At 41.0% G+C, this 17687-nt stretch overlaps 1 protein-coding gene across 2 annotated transcripts in view; it reads left to right on the top strand.

Moving 5' to 3' along the window:
* The first annotated feature begins 15186 nt into the window (after nt 1-15186).
* TENM1 (teneurin transmembrane protein 1) overlaps nt 15187-17687 on the top strand; it is a 784948-nt gene continuing 782447 nt past the window's right edge. For both annotated transcript variants that reach the window (XM_031945150.1, XM_031945147.1), the window contains exon 1: nt 15187-15668. The gene's annotated coding sequence lies outside the window, so the exon portion shown is untranslated. The remainder of the gene's footprint in view (nt 15669-17687) is intronic.

Raw genomic sequence — 17687 nt, 5'->3', positions numbered from 1 at the left:
AAAGGGTAAAAATGACTGAGAAGTCATGAGGAATTTATTAAGGTTTAGATATTTATATTCTAAAAATGAGGTAATATGTGTAACTCTTAAGAACTTTATCATCATTACAGCATATATACGGAGTCAGTGTAGAGACCATGAATGTGAGTCTATGTTGGGATGATCTCAAAAAAAAATGTAAGGGTGAAAAAGAAGGATATATAGGGAAAAGAGGCAAAGGATAAGAAAAAGGGGAAATTTTTCTCATATAAAAGAGGTAGACAAAGAACAGTATTTATAATGGAGAGGAAAATGGGAGGAGGTAGGCAATGCTTGAACCTAATTTTCATATGAACTGGATCAAAGAAGAATATATATACACAAACAATTTGGTATAGAAATTTATATTATTCAACAGTGAAATAATATGGGAAATAGCTAAGAGAAAAAGAAGAGGACTGTAATAAAGAGGAAAGCAAATTAAAGGGGGACAGGGATCAGAAGCACAGACTTTTGAGGAAGGTGCAGAGTTAAAAAAGGACAAGTAGAAGAGAGTAGGATGGAGAAAAAAATTACACAGCATTCATAATGTGAATGGGATGAACTCACTAAAAAATGGAAGCAAATAGCAGAATTGATTAGAAACCAACAATATGTTGTTTATAAAGGACACAATGGGAACAGAAACACACAAGAGCTAAAGGGTCAAGCAAAATCTATTATGTTTTAGGTGAGAGTATTTATTTATTTATTTTTTATTATAGCTTTTTATTTACAAGTTATATGTATGGGTAATATTACAGCATTGACAGCTGCCAAATCTTTTGTTCCAATTTTTCCCCTCCTTCCCTCCATCCCCTCCCCCAGATGGCAGGTTGACCAATACATGTTAAAATATGTTAAAGTATACATTAAATACAATATAGGTATACATGTCCTAACGGTTATTTTGCTGTACAAAAAGAATCGGACTTTGAAATAGTGTACTATTAGCCTGTGAAGGGAATCAAAAATGCAGGCGGACAAAAATAGAGGGATTGGGAATTCTATGTAATGGTTCATAGTCAGCTCCCAGAGTTCTTTTGCTGGGTGTAGCTGGTTCAATTCATTACTGCTCTATTGGAACTGATTTGGTTGATCTCATTGTTGAAGAGGGCCACGTCCATCAGAACTGATCATCATATAGTATTGCTGTTGAAGTATATAATGATCTTCTGGTCCTGCTCATTTCACTCAGCATCAGTTCATGTAAGTCTCTGCAGGCCTTTCTGTATTCATCCTGCTGGTCATTTCTTACCAAACAGTAATATTCCATAATATTCATATACCACAATTTATTCAGTCATTCTCCAATTGATGGGCATCCATTCAGTTTCCAATTTCTGGTCACTACAAAGAGACCTGCCACAAACATTCTTGCACATACAGGTCCCTTTCCCTTCTTTAAAATCTCTTTGGGATATAAGCCCAGTAGAAACACTGCTGGATCAAAGGGTATACACAGTTTGATAACTTTTTGAGGATAGTTCCAAATTGCTCTCCAGAATGACTGGATGTATTCACAATTCTACCAGCAATGTATTAGTGTCCGGTGAGGGTATTTTTTAAAAGACAAGAGTGACAGTCATGTTCTCAGGCTAGGCAAAAGCAAAACAATGTCATCACAGAAACTACATTTTGTTAAAAGGTACCATTATTGCCATTCAGTTGTTTTCAGTTATGTGACTTTTCATGAACCCATTTAGGTTTTTCTTGGTAAAGATGCTAATTTGCAGTTCATTTTACAGATAAAGAACCTGAGACAAACAGGGTTAAGTAGTCCCACAGCTAGTGTCTGGGGCCAGATATGAAATCAGGAATATTAGTACTCCTGATCTCAGGTTTGGCATTCTATCCAAATACCACTTAGCTACGCCAAAGATACCAAAGACAATTATTATCAGTAGGGAATACATAGCACCAAATGGCATAGCGTTGGAATTCTTAAAGGAAAAGTAACATGAGTTACCAGAGTTTCAAAAAGAAAAAAGCTGAATGTATAATCAATGAAGATAAAATTAAATCAATTATTAGGAGTTATTTCTCCCAGTTATATGCCAATAAAATTGATGATCTAAATGATATAGATGAATGTTTACAAAATTATAAACAACTCAGAGTAAGAGGAGAGGAAACAATATTTAAATAACTATCTTTGAAGAAACTAATTGAACAAGCCATTAATAAGCTCCCCAAGAAAAAATTCCCAGACCCATATAAATTTACAAGTGTATCTTACCAATCATTAAAAGAATGTTTCACTCTAACACTATATTAAAAATTTGAAAAAAATAGGTAAAAGAGTTCTACCAAATTTCTCCATAACACAAATATAATTTTGAGATATAAACCAAGAAGAGCAAGAAGAGAGAAAGAAAACTATAGACCAATTTGCTCAATTAATATAGCTGCAAAAAATTATAAAGATCATGCATTATGAGTCTGTAAGATTTATACCAATTATTAAGGTTCATTCAGTATTAGGAAAACCATAACTTTAATTGACCATACCAATAACAAAACCCCACAAAAATCACACGATAACATCAGTAATTTCAGAAAAAGCTTTTAATAAATTACAATATCCATTCCTTTAAATAGGAATAAGAATATTGTATAGGAATAAATGGAGCTTTTCTTAAAATGAAGAGAACTATCTATTTAAAACCAAGAACAAACAGTATCTATAATGGAGATAACATAGAAACCTAAGTCAATTTTATAGAACTGAGAGCCATTCCCCAGGATGATAAATGGTCAAAGAATATGAATAGGCAGTTTTTAGAAGAAAAGAAATCAAAGCTACATATAGTTATATGAAAAAAAAATTCTCTAAATCACTATTGGTTAGAGAAAGGAAAATTAAAACAACTCTGAGTCACCACCTCACACTATCAGAAATGACAAATGCTGGAGGGAATGAGGGGGAAAATAGGTACACTAATAAACTGATGATAAAGTTGTGAACTAGTCCAATCATTCTGGAAAACAATTTGGAACTCTACCCAAAGGATTATAGAACTTTGACTTAGCAACAACACTGCTGTGTCTATACCCCAAACAGATAAAAAAGGAAAATGAAATATATGTAAATATATATATATATATATATATATATATATATATATATATCAGTTCTTTTGTGATGGCAAAGAATTACAAATCAAAAGGATGTGGTTCATTAATTAGGGAATGAATGAGCTGTGGCATATGATCATGATGGGGTACTATTACGCTATAAGAAATGATGAGGGGGTGATTTCAGAAAATCATGAGAAAATCCTATTTGAAGTGGTACAAAGTAAAGTGAGAAGAACTGGGAGATCATTGGCACCATAATAGCAGTGTCATAATGATGATTAATTGTAAAAGACGTGGCTAATCTGATCAATACAATGATTCAGGACAGTTTAAAAGGATTCATGATGAAAAAATACTATCCATCTTCAGAGAGAGAACTGATGAACTCTGGGTGCAAACCAAAGTATAATTTTCTCATTTTCTATATTTTTCTTGCTTTTTTGAAATATAGCTTATATGGAAATATGTTTTGCATGATTTCATATGTAAAATTGATATACTGCTTGCCTTCTGAGTGGTTAGGGAAAGTTAGGAAAGGAGGGAATTTGAAACTCAAAATTTTAAAATAAAAGAATGTTTAAAATAAATAATATTTCAAAAAGTAATATCAAAAGCAAATTAAGGGAGCATGGAAAAATTTACCTGTCACATCTTATGGATAAAGGAAGAGATCCAACAAGTGATAGTATCATGGAAGATAAAAAGGGATGATTTTGATTAAAGTTAAGAGAGTTTTCACAAACAAAACCAATGCAGCCACAATTAGAAGGAAGGCAAGAAAATGAGCAGGGGAATTTGCAAGAAGTCTCTTTGATCAATATCTCATTCCTCAAATATATAGAGAATGGAGCCAAATTTATAAAATTAAGATACATTCCTCAATTGATAAATGGTCTAAGGATATATGAACAAGTAATTTTCCGTGCAGATTAAAGCATTTTAAAATTTTTCTTACCTTTTTTTTAGTAACATGGCTAATATGTAAAAGTTTTGCATGAATTCATATGTATAATAGAAATCATATTTCTTCCCTTCTCGGTGGAGAAAGAATATAGAGAGAGAAAATTTGGAATTGAAAATAAAAAACGATAAATCTATTAAAGCTTAAAATTGCACTGACTTTTTTGATACTGTGTATATTACTGATGGTAACAAATAATATATACATCACAAAACTTGCACTACCTACCTTATAGGCCTTATAGGATTCTATACCAAACTGGAACTATGGAGGCTATGCCAAAACATGTGGCTGAAATAGATTTTTAAAAGGTCGGTCATCAAATTATTTTGTTTGTAGAATGCCAACCAACTTAATTTCAATTAAACAAATATTAAGTGTTTAGTACATGAAGAACATTGTGTTAGTTACTGAGGGAAATATATAGATTTTTTTTAACGAATCAAATAGTTGTTTTGACATAATATAGATACAGACTATATGTATATACAAATGCATAAAAATACATAGATATTTTGACCTTTATTTGGATCATATATAAATTTCTAAATTTTCTTTGATAGTATGCTTATATTTTATTTACCTTGACAAAGCTATTAATATGTTAATATATTATTACTAATAATAATGCTGTAGGAATCACAAAACCTACATTTACTACTTCTTAGTGCTCATAGGATCATAGAATTAAATTTGTGAAGAACCTTTGATATCATCTAGTCCAGTGATCTCCTTTCACAGAATAAGAAATTAAGGTCATGACTAGAAATCATGCTTTAAGCCTGAATTGTTCTTATTAATAATGGTTAGTGGTGTTAATTAAATTTTCTCTTAGAGCATTCAATGAAAGGGATCCAAACTGTTTTTTAAAAAGTTTCAGAAAGAATTTTGTATTTGAGGTTGTCTGTGAACTTAAGCTGTTGCTACCAGGTTAACGCAAATAACATTTTAAAAGAATTCACAACTAACAGTTTCAACTAAAGAGGCCAATTGGAGAAAGGGGTATTACTAGGCTCTTAATTTGAAAAGGGTAGAATGGAAAATTATCCCCTTCTTGGGAGTAAGTGTAATAACGGAGAGTTTGATGTTCTCATCATGGAGACATTTTTTGCTGCTCTTACTCCCTCTGGGGGCTTTTAGCATGTGAAAGAGATAGAAAAACCTTTCAGAGGTGGCAGTTAAAATTTGTGGAGATTACTTCAGCAGTAGGCTGTGAAGGAGGAGGTTGATTCAAAGGAATGATTTTTCTTTTAAGTTGAATTAACTATATAAAATGCAATTATATGAATCTACAAAGATTTTTGATAATCAGTTGGCCTGAAGTCACAGAGCTAAGTACCGATTCAAGGAGGTATCTGACTCTAATAAAACTTTGAGATAACTTAGAAACCAGTGAATCAATGAAATTATAAAGAACAAGTTTCAATTGATCTGTGATTGATAAAAGTTAGTTGATAACAGAAGAGTATTAATTTGCATCTTGTTATTTTTCCTAGAGTTCATTCTATTAAATATCATCTTTAAATATGACTTTTGTTAATGTAATTTGTACTGAGAGATTCCAGGAGGAAGTTAAATTTTCCTACCACGAAAAATCTGCACATTTCAGAACTTTCGGAAAATCCCAATTGTTTCCACCACTTTTCCAGGAGGAAGGCACTAAGAGCACCCAGTCGATGTGTAACCTAATTGTAGGAAATCTATGGAACTTCTGCAGTACTGAGTGTTGGCACACATTACATATACTGTTGCAATTGTTAGCAAAGTCCAAATGAGATCTTATTTTAAATCACAACCATGCCTAAAATATTGATCAGATAGATAGTTTAATGTGATTGCAATTCATACTTTTATTATCCTCATATTTTTAAGCTTTTTTCCCACACTGATATTATGCCCAGAGAGAATTCAGAAGTCAAAATTGACAGTATATGTTTGACTATTATAACCATCTAGCCATTAGGCTTAGCTGCTATATTCTAGTCAAGTAGCCCTGCAATCTAGGAACTTCTGTGTGTATTGCGATTCCTATGGAAGTTATAGCATTAATGAAATTGAGTTTTAAATTTCCCTAGGCTCAACCTAGACATTAAGAATATAAATGTAAATTAACAGAGAAGAACTAGCAGCTGTGAATACTAACATTCACATCACATTCCTTTTCATTGAAATTTTACGCAGACATTAGGGAAATAATTTCCCCACCTTCCCTTCAAAGAAATTACATTAATAATTTTGGCAGTATTCTTGTGAAGGAACAATGTGCAACATCTTTACAAGACTCAGAAAACATCGACATTGAAGAGCATCATTCATTTGCTTGGTAGATTATGTTTACTTACTTTGTACATGAGCTAATTTTAGAAATTAAGCTTTAAAAAGATAAATTACATTCTGTTTTAACTTGATTTTTAAGGTTAACTCTAAGGGCTGAATAGACTATGAATATAAACGCTTGCAAACCAGTTTCTCTATACCAGTAATCCCGTTTCTATGTCAATATTCATAATCAGCAACATAAAAGGATTCAGGGACTTGGAGTTCAGTCCAATCTATATGGGAATAAGAATCTCCTCGACAACTTTCCTGACAGTCTTTGCTTGGAAATCTCTAGTTGGAAAGAATACATCACTTCTTAGGGTAACCTACTGTATTTTGGGATAGCCTCAGTTATTTAGGAAAGTCACCTTTCAAATGAAAGTCCTTCAGATACATCAAAATAGTAATTGAGTTTCCTCCATACTCTGTCTTCTTTGGCCTATAAGTTCTTAGCTCCTTCATCTGATCTTCATATGCATGTTTCTCCTCTAAAAACTTTCCAGATTATCAGTGCCATTCCTAACATGCAGCACTTAGAAATGCCATTTCTAACATGGAGTACTCAGAATTAAACAAATACTTTAGAAGGTAACATCCCAGAGAAGAGTATTGTGGAACTACTGCCTCCTTTAATCATGGAAACTCTCTTTTAATGGTAATTTTTTTGTATTGTATGTAACTTTGATATATATTGTTAGCTTGAGTTCTTGCATGTTTGCTAAGGGTCATTTTTACCCACCTTGGTGAAGATGTGGACCAGAGCGATAACCTAATGTTTCTAAGGGTAGCCTGCTTGGGGACAAAGAACTAGCTACTTAGGTTCCTAAGGGAAGACATAGATAAGGGGTATAACCTAAAGAGAGATTAGTTGAAAGCCCTTCATTGTTATACTTAGTCCATATAAGGCCAGAGCTGTTGTTCTCATCTGTAGGTTATACATATTGAGCACTATTAAATCTACAATTTTGCTTTTGAGACAAATTGCTGCCTGGCTAGAACTCTCTGACTTTGTCTTTTCACGTTCAATTTCATAAAATTTCTCAGGCTGTTCTTGTGAAAAATATGTACAGTTATGGGCTAAATGGTAGTGCCTAAAGAGTTTGGAACTGAGTGAGTGACAAGATACAAAAAAGAGACAACAATGGTTCAGTGTCACATTGAAAGTTTTCCAGTGGAGTGCCTCAGGGATCTGTGCTGTTTGCCTCTCTCCCTTTTTTATTTTTACCAATAACTAGGATAAATGAATAAATGGCATATTTATTAAATGGGCAAATGACACAGAGTTAGGAGAGACAGTTCATACTGGTTGAAAGCATGAGGATCTAGAACATCTCATAAATCTAAAAGGATGGACTAGCTATATATATTGAGTCTTGATATAAAAGAAAAGTTTTTAATTAGAACCATAAAAGGTGGAAAAGTTCCTTGCCTCAAGAGACTATCTTCTCCCTTATTAAAAGACTTCCAGAAGAGGTTGGGTAGCTAGATGGCACTGCAGTGAACTGAGTACCAAGTCAGTCAGATCTGACATCAGATACTACCCATACATTGCCTCAGTTTCCTCAACTATAAAAAGGGCTGGAGAAGGAAATGCCAAACCTTTGCCAAGAAAACTCCTAATGGGGTCGCAAGGAGTCGGACAGGACCGAAACACAACTGAAGAAAAAGTTGAATAACCACTTGTTGGGTCTGTTATAGAAGGGATTCTTTTTCAGGCATGGATTGGACTAGAAATTGATTTAATTCCCTTACAATTAGTTCAGTTCAGTGATTTTTATTACATTTACCCCAATCTTGACTATTTTAGATATTTTGGGAACATGACTGTTTATTATTCCTTCCAACTTTATATCATATGAAAATTTGGTAATAATGTCATCTGTCTACTTACCCAAATCACTTATGAACATCTTAAACAGCATAAGATCAAGCAGAGATCCCATGAGCTCTCTCCCCTTAAGGCTTTCTTCCAAGTTGACACTGAACCACTAATGTATTCTTTAGGTCTAGCCATTTAATGAATTCTGGATCTATCTAACTGAACTCTTTTCTGGGTCACATCTCTCCATCTTCTCTACAAGAATAATATGGGATAATTAGTTAAATGCTTGGCTGAAATGTAGGTAAATATTTCTGTAGTATTTTTCTTTGCAATATAATAATGCTAGCAAAAACAAAAATGGCAGTAAGGTTAATGTGGCATATGACCTTTTCTTTTTGAAGCCATGCTGGCTTTTAGTGATCACTGTTTCTTTTTCTAGGGCAGCTAAGTGATTCAGACGATAAAGTGCTGGACTTGGAGTCAGGAAGGCTCATCTTCCTGAGTTCAACTCTGGTCTCAGACACCTCCTACCTGTGTGACCCTAGGTGAGTCACTTCACTCTGTTCGCCTCAGTTCCTCATCTGTCAAATATGAAGGAGATGGCAAACCACTCCAGTATCTTTGCTGAGAAAACCCCAAAAGGGGTCATGAAGAGTCAAAAACGACTAAACAATGAGCTTCCTTTTCTGGATGTTCACAAATGAGCCCTTTGATAATATTTTTCTAGAATCTTGCTAGGAATAATAACCAAGTTCACTGGCCTACATCTTTTCTTCCCTTTGTGCCTAAACTCCTTGAAAAGATCATCTACAACACCTACCTGTAATTTCTTTCCTTTTGCTGTCTTGTAAAGCCTCTTATAATCCAGCTTTTGAGCTCATCATTAGACACAACCTGTCCCTCAAAAATTGTCAGTAATCTCTTAATTAAAAAATAAGCTGGCCTCTTCTCAATCCCCATTGTTTTGAGCTCTCTGCAATCTTTCACATTGCTGATCAGTCTCTTCCTTGATACCCTCATCTCTTTGGGTTTTCCAGATACCAGCTTTCTTGTATATATTTGTTTGTTTCCCCCATTGGAGTGTGAGCTCCTTGAGGGCAAGGACTGTCTTTTACCTTTTTTTGTATTTCTAGCACTTAGCATAATGCCTAGTATATTTATATAATCATGGAAGCCAAGAAATGAAAAAAACATTTCAAAAGAGATGAAGAAAAAGGCCAAAAAAATGAGAACAGAAAAGATCTTTGAGTTTGGTAAGTAGGAGATTTAAGGAGATGATTTTAAATGTATGAAAATGCATATGTTGTACCTTCCTGTCTCTCCCAAAGAAGGAATTAATAGTATTTGGGGAATTGTAGAAAGATAACTAGCTAATTCCTAAACTTTTCTTCAGAAGCATAAAATATAAAATCTGCTAGTGATGAAAAATTTTTAGCATCTGATGGCTATTATTAAGGTTTGTAGCTATGAAATTCTTTGTATGGCCTTTTTAAGCATGAATTTTAGAAACACTAAATGCGTTAGTTATTTCAATATAAATTAATAGTTACCTGTAAATCAATCATGATAATAATTCACTTTAAAGGTTATAATGATGGTATGAAGTTGGACTGAAGTTCAAGTACATTTAAATGCCAAGAGAACAATCCTCATCATTCTTCATTCTTTTCTAATTCTTATTATGGACTATGATTTCATTTGAAAAACTAAAAAAAGCTATGGTGAGAGAATAATCTTCAATATTCTAAATGGCTAATCTTGAAATCAGTATTTTTTATTTTTTTTAATAAGCATTATATTTGAATTAGGTGGGTATGATACTAGTGTCCCAAAATAATACTCTTACTAGTATTTCTAGTACCAAATGCAAATACTAACATAAATCCAGTTTTTAACTCTTGGAAGAAAAGTATTTTTTCTGTACAGAACCAAACTATGATTACCACTATGTCAATTTAATAATGCAATGTTTTGATAATCTTTCCTTTATGGTCTTAATTTAATACTGGCATATGCTTTTTTGACTGCAGATAACCATAATTTTAGGCAGCCTCTTAATCATCGGTTACAGTGTTCAGAAAGTAGATGCCCATCGGACCCTTTGGTGAGCCCTTAGTTTGGAGAGTAGTGCCAGTGAATGTTTATATTGAGATATACTGCATAAAGATGCAACAGGTTTGAGGACACCTTGTTAAAGGGGCTGATTTTGTATACACACTTGCTGCATGGTGAGTGACCCGCGATGGCTAAAAGTTCTATCTCCTTTTGTTGTTATTATTATGGTGGTGATGGTGGTGGTTGTTTTGAAGATTTTGTTTTCCTTCCTGTAAATCCAGCTTCAACTGCCAGAAGAGTAGGTTCTTAGTCCAAGGGCAAGGTCCAAGTGAGTACTCAACAGGATTGGAAGAAGAAGCAATGGCATCGGGCCCCCATTTGCTCTTCTGAGTTGTGCTTGGTTGGGTGTACAAGTACTAATGTATCCAATTCACTCCCTCTGGACAGATGGAAGCTCCTTCCCACCCACCCAGTGGTCATACCCAGACTCAAGTGAGCTCCCTCCAATGCAGCTGTCTCCCCCATAAGGCCCTAGAACTGGACTAAAATATGAACTTACTAACAGAAAACTGGTGACTGCATTTTTACAGCTCTTTTATGAAAGCTGTGCTGGGAAGCTACCTTTTCATGCTTCCAGTCTTTGCAGCCAAACAACAAGGGCACCAGCAGCATCCACGTTTGCCCGGTAGCTGATTCTCAGATGGTCTTGCTATCGGTTGAAAAGAGGGGAGGGAGATGGTTTACCATAGCAAATGCAAATATGGAAACTAAAATCTGGGAAACTTGTTGCCATTAAAACAACAGCCACAAAACCATCTTCATTTCAGATTGTGCACATTGATTTTCTTGATGTAATTGTTATTGAATTTGATCTAATATGATTGTAGTTACATTTTTACTTATGAAGGTGGGTTAAAGCAAGATTGCAATCAGTGCTATTTTCTACTTTGACTATTTTGCCAGTAAATCCAAACAAATAGAATGCTAAGAAAAATGATATGCTGTAAATATCGGCTTCTAGAATAGAATTTTGATGGGCATATAGTAGAAGATAAATACCTGTTGATTGAGGGATGATTGAATTGTGCAGGAGGTTGGTAAAACCACTTAACTTTACCCCAGACTGATTTCTACACCTAGGAAAACAAAGTAATTTTCTTGACCTATGGCATATGACTATTATAAAAATAATGAATATTTACATAGTGATTTAAGCTAGAGAGATGGAAGCTACACAGGGAGGCATATTTTCTTAATGAGTGACATCTCTTTGAAAGTTTCTAGTTTTGTCATTGAATGACAGAAAATAGATAGCTAGCACATTATGATTTTAAGTGAAATGCCAAAACTACACTGTTAGTCTTCCTTAATTGATCAGATTATCCTTTTGAGAAGCCTCTCTAAAACTTGCAGTCTGTATCTTTTTTTCCAGTACTTATATAAGAAAGAGCACTTCTTGGCCTCAGAAGCCAGGCTACTTGAAAATTTTGCAATTTCCTGTTGTTTAAACGTGTCCAGGGAATCTGTAAAGCTGAATAAATGCTTTTAGGAAATCCACCTACAGTATCAGGATATGGACATCTAGAAGCAGTAAATCAGCTCTGAGGAAATGGAGAGAACCGATACCGTCCTCTGCATTTTGGAATTAGGAAGGGAAAGACTGGTTTTGAGGCAAAGAGAGGTAGGCAGGTGAAGACCAATGAATTTAAGGACACCCACCAGGGAGCTGGGGAAAATGGGGGAGGAAAATGAGAGAGAAGTATGTGAGAGAAAATAAAAGGAGGAGGTGATAGAGGAGAGAGCAGAAAAAAGATTAAACTGACTGCAGACTTGCCAGGAGAGAAATGTGGGCTGGCTCTCTTCATAAATCCACATTTCACCTGTCCCTGCCTTCAAAGGTCTCAAAAAAAATAAAAGAAAATAAAAAAAACAAGTAGATAACAAAAGGGAGAGGAGCAGGGAGAGGTGCAAGAGAGCACCCATGAGCCGAATAAGTCTAAAGCCATTGTTTAATCTCCACAAATTTATTCTCTTCGGTTCTTGGTTTCTAAATGCATCCCCTTCCCCAGCTTCCCTGTTCTTTAATGAGTCAATACTTCTTGTAAAATAAGGTAACAACATTTCCTTAGGCTGAGAGCAGTCAAAGAAAAATCATTGATTCAATCTTAGCCCTGGAAGGGACCTTAAAGATCATCTAAGCCGATCGCTTATTTTTACAGAGACAACTGAAGCCTGGAGAAGGAGAGGGACTTCCAAGTCACTCTACAGGTGACTGCCCACTTATTTCTCTTCAGTAGCCTCCCGCTGCCTTACAAACTGGCCAAGAATCCTCAAGTCTTTTCCAACTACAGTTCTTAAAATCGAATCCCTTATTCGAAATATTTTTTTTTTCCTTTGTGAGTTGAAATCGTTCATTTGTTTTGCGGGGGAAGAGAGGAGAGAGCCAAGTCAACGTACATTTGGGGGAGGGGGTGAGAAGCAGCATTATATAGCTGTCTCCCTTTACCATTTCGCCCACTGCTTTTTACAGAATCGGAATAAGAGTACTGAAATAGTTAGCTCCCTTCGGCGTTCTCGATGTTGGAGGTGGAAAGAGCAGGGCAGAGGGGGCAGAATATTCACCCGCTGAGGCAGAAGTGGCGTCGGGGAAGGGCAGAAGGGAGAATGAAGTTCTGCTCCACCCCTGCCCGTTCTGTGTTGCGATGGTCAGAGGCTGTAATGTTCTCCTTCCTTGATTTGATGGGCACTAGCATTTTAGCATCAGAAACGGGGAAGATGGGAATATGTTTGCAGATCTCCCCCTGGCGTCGCCCTTAACTACCTATACCACAGCCAGAGGAGCCTGGCTTGGTTAAGATTAAGGTCCCTGTAGATCACGAGCAAGACATTCTGTCTGCCTAGGACCGGTGCTCTGAGAGAGGGAGGGAGAGAGGAAGGGAAAAAGAGAGGGAGAGAGAGAGGGAGGGAGGGATGGAGGGATGGAGAGAGAGGGAGGGAGGGATGGAGAGAGAGAGAGGGAGGGATGGAGAGAGAGAGAGAGAGAGGGGGAAGGATGGATTGAGAGAGAGGGGGGGGGGGGGGGGGGAGAGAGAGAGAGAGAGAGAGAGAGAGAGAGAGAGAGAGAGAGTGTGAGAGTGTGTGTGTGTGTGTGTGTGTGTGTGTATGTGTGTCTCAGTCTCAGAAGCTGCAGGGGCAGCACCTCAGAACAAGTCTTCCCGGTAATTAGTGCTAAGACTCGCCTTACCGCCACCCCAAAATATGCTCTCAACTTGGCTGGTTGATGTTAGTACTCTCCACCCCCGCAGACTCATAAAGACAGACAGACAGACACATACGTACGCACGCCCTTCCATTTCTTCACCAGCAAGCTAAGAAGCAAAACATCTTTAGCTAAAAAAGAGAGAGAGAGAGAGAGAGAGAGAGAGAAGGAAACGAAGGAGAAAAAGAAAAGAAAGGAAGAAAGAAAAGAAGGAAAGAAAGAAGGAAGGGAAAAAAAAAATGTCCTACGCCCTCCTTGCCCCTAAATTAGCAATACCTGGAAACTGTCCTACACATTGCCCTAACGTCCCTCTCCTTCTACAGCTCCCTCGTGCCTCCTGCTTGTCTAGGGGAGGGGAGACAGAGGACTGAAGGCGAAGCTCCTTTTTCTACTTTGTGGGTGCTCCCGGCCCCGTACGTGGGGGGCTCCCCCGCTTTCGGCTCCGAGGAGCAAGCGGCCGGCTAGCTCCCGTTGCCGACGTGCCCCCGCCCCGGCCCAGTCATCGCCGGCCCGAGTGATGGATGTTAGTGCAAATGTTTGCTAATGCCAACTCACATCTGGCCGGGCGGTGCGGATGCGCCGCGGCTGCCTAGCGCTGTCCCCTTCCGAATGGCCCGCTTTCCCGAGCATGCCCAGTCGGCCCGGGAGAAGTCGAGGAGGGAGTTTCAGGGCAAGATTCCGCTTCTCCACTTTTTCGCTGAAGCTGAGGTGGGTGGGCTGGAAAGGCTCAGGAGCGAAGGGGCAGAGCTTGAGGTTCTGTACAAGTACGGGGCCAAGCCGCCCAAGGGGCCGGGCTGCGGGTGCCTGAGGGGGAGGGGGCCCGGGCCAAGGAATCGCCCCTTTTCCGGCCTGGGGGGGGGTGGGGAGTGGCTTGGGCGCAAAGGGGGGCCCCCAGGGGGGCGGGCAGGAGGTGGGAGGCGCGGGGCGAAGGGGGAGCCCGCGGGGGGGGACCGCTCCTGGGGACTTTGGCTGGGGTTGGGGGGCGCCGGGATGGGGTGGGGTGGACCCGTGGTGGGCGGGAGGGGGAAAAAATTTTTTGCCAAAGGTTTTGTGGGAATTTTCCTTTTAAGGGGTGCCCGGGTTTCCTTTGCTGAAGAGTTGGAAAATTTTCTTTTCTCCCCTTGGCCCACCTTTTCCCTTTTTTCCCTCAGGCTGGCTCCGCCGCTGCCCCTCCCCTCCTCCTCCTCTCCCCTCCTCCCCCCGTGTCTGCTGGGCCTAAAACCTGGGCTCGGGAAGGGGGGGCCCTTCTCCCCGGGCCTCCCCTCCGTGCAGGGCGGTTTTTTTTTTTTTTTGGGGGGGGGCAGCACCAGGGGGGGGGACCGAGGAGAGCGGCCGAGCAGGGCGGCATGGAAACCCCCGGCCCGGGGCCCGGGATTTCCAGGAGGAGCGGCCGGCGGCTTGGGGGTTCCGAGTTACCCCGAGCCCCGCCCCCCCCTCTCCTCCTCTTTTCTTTTTCCTCTCTTTCTTCCCTCTCTCCTCTTTTTTCTTTCTTTCACTTGCTTTTCTCCTTTTTCTCTTTTCTCTTTGCTCTCACTCCTCTCTCACGCACACAGACTCCACCACATACTCGAATTTTCAGACTTGAGCAGTGTCTGTCTCTCTGTCTCTCTCGCACACACTCGCGCGCGCGCGCGCACACACACTCACACACACACACACACACACACACACACACACACACACACGGGCACGCGCTCACACACCCGACCGACTCTGACACTTGGAGCTCGAGCGCCTTTCGAGCTGCTGCCGGAGCTGGGGCTCGCTCCCTGGCATAGCTCCGGAGGAGGGGAGCTGAGAGTGGCGAGAGAAGAGCCCGGCTCTTGCTCCGTGTCCCGTCCCCCCAGTCCCTGCCCCTGTCCCAGCCGCTGCCACCACCGCCTGCTCCTCCTCCTCCTCCTCCTCCTCCTCCTCCTCCTCCTCCTCCTCCTCGGCAGCGCAGGGATGCGGCCAGCCGAGCCGCCACCTCCGCCTCTTCGGCAGCCGCAGTAATGTGGATTTATAGTCGCTCCTCTCTGGAGGTTGGCCAGTCCCCGACACCGACCTCGGCACAGGCAGAGGCATCGGCGCCCCGACCGCTTGCCGGGCTGGGCAGAGGCCGGCGCCGCTGAGCACCTGGCAGCGCAGCCCAAACTTGATTTCAGACTCGGGAGGTAGGTGCGCTCCTCCCGGGGCCCCGGGGCTCTCCCGCGCTCGCTCGCTAGGGGACTGCGGGGAACTTCGCCCCCGGGGCTCGGGGCTCAGGGAGTTCCACCGGCTTCCCCGGGGGAATGGTGGCGGGAGGGAGGCTCAGTGGGGACCTTCTCCCCCCCCAGGAGTCCCTGAACCCCGGCTCCCCAGAGCGGTGGGTGGAGGATGCTCCACTCGGCTCCGCATTTTCCGCGCTCTCGGCTCGCAGCCCCGGGGGCTGCCTGGCGAACGAGCGAGGAGCGAGCGAGCGCTCCAACAAGTGGAGCCGGCTACCAGCTCAGGGGCTCGCTTCACCCAGGGGAGAAGCGGGGAGAGGTGAAGACGACAGAGTCCCGCTTGGTGGTTGCCCCCTCCGTCCCCAGCTTCGAGGCTCTCTCCCTCGCTTGCTTGCTTTCTCTTTCGCTGAGCCTCAACTTTCCAGGGACCAGAGGATCACCAACCGGGGCGCCTTCCCCCAAATCGCACGCACTGGTAAAAAATGCATGATTCTGATTTTTTTTTTTTTTAGTCCACCTTTGTTTGCTGGAGGCAGGGCTCACCCTTTCTCGGAACCCGTGTCATTGCCTGTTCTTGGCACCTTAAGCCTTCCACATTGCCCCCTCGATGGTCGAAAGCGTTCGGCACATCTGTTGAGTGCCCGCGACCCGCTGGATGTAGCCGGGGGAACATTCCCTGGACTTGTCTCCGTCCGGAAAGAAGCGATCTCTGGCTCAGTTTTAGACTCTATCTTTTGGGGATTTTTTTTTTTTTTTTTTTTTTTTTTGGTTTGGTTTTCATCTGCGCCCGGGCTGATTTTCCCACTTGTTTGGTAGCTGGCCTCGCTTCTGGGGTGGGGGGAGTGCGTTGAACCCGTGCAGACTCCCCGGGGGAGACAGCCTGTGGTTTACAATGGCAAGGGATAGTCTGCGTGTCAGCTCCGAGTCTCCGAGAACCGGGGCGGGTCGGGGACGGGCTCGCTGCTACTAATCCTTTCCCCTCGGTCGCCTCACCCTGAGTAGACAGATACCCATTTCTGCTGCAACGCGAAGATGTGGGAGGAAGGTTCTCTCCCGTGTGGACTAAGGGTTCTCAGTTTAAGATGTGACTCTTCCTCCTCGTAGCTCCTGAGTGGTGAGTACCGAGCGCAGTGAAAATGACCCGCAGAACGCGGAAGTTCTGGAGGCTCGGGACTGAGATGCAATTCCCAAACCCAAAGCGAATGCCCCGGGAGCGCGCTAATAAGGAAAGCTTGGCTAGTGCCGAACGGCTCCCGTTGGTGCTAACTAAAGGTCACGGGCATCTTCCTCGAAAATGAGACGCTTTCTCTCGGATTGTAATTAACAAGTCCGCCGCGCTGCACGGGGAAAGGAAATCGTTGTTTACCTGTTTGGTGAAAACATTATAAATAGCATCCTGGCTCGTTATTTGTGGGGAGGGGGAGCGGCGGAAATCAGTCTCTATTCCCCGAGCTGAGAAGGACCAAGTCCCTAGAACAGAACCGTGGCAGGAAGGCTCAACCTAAGCGAGAGAAAGCTCGCGGTGCTAAGGTGAGCCGGAGCCTTCTCTTCGGGTATCGCCCTCACCCCGTGTTTCTGGTAGAAATAGCCTTTTTCCCTCCCCTTCACTCCCCGCCTTTGGCTGGTATGAAAACAACTTTACTAAAGGCATAAGTACGCCACTAAAGGAAATAAATTGGGGGGGGGGTGCAGCCGGGGGTGGGGAGATGAATAGCTTAGAGTCAGTAAGGGAGATTTTGGGAGACGTTTCAGAAGTTGCTGTTTTAAAGCTTTATTTATTAATTTGAGAGCCAGACACTATCTTCTATGTACATCCCAGTGGTGGAGGGACTTTTTCATAGATAATGGATGCATTTGAAATAATGTTTAGGTAATTTCTCAAATTAGTCCATATTATAAGCAGGGTTTAAGTTTCTTTGCTCCCTTGAGTGTTTAAAAAAAAAACACAGGTGTTCCTTGAAAATATCTCTTCAAAATCATTGTAAT

Source organism: Sarcophilus harrisii, chromosome X (assembly GCF_902635505.1).
Source record: "Sarcophilus harrisii chromosome X, mSarHar1.11, whole genome shotgun sequence".
NCBI classification, from domain to species: Eukaryota; Metazoa; Chordata; class Mammalia; order Dasyuromorphia; family Dasyuridae; genus Sarcophilus; species Sarcophilus harrisii.
The sequence above is the reverse complement of the archived record's forward strand: the minus strand, read 5'-3'. Positions and strand labels throughout refer to the sequence as shown.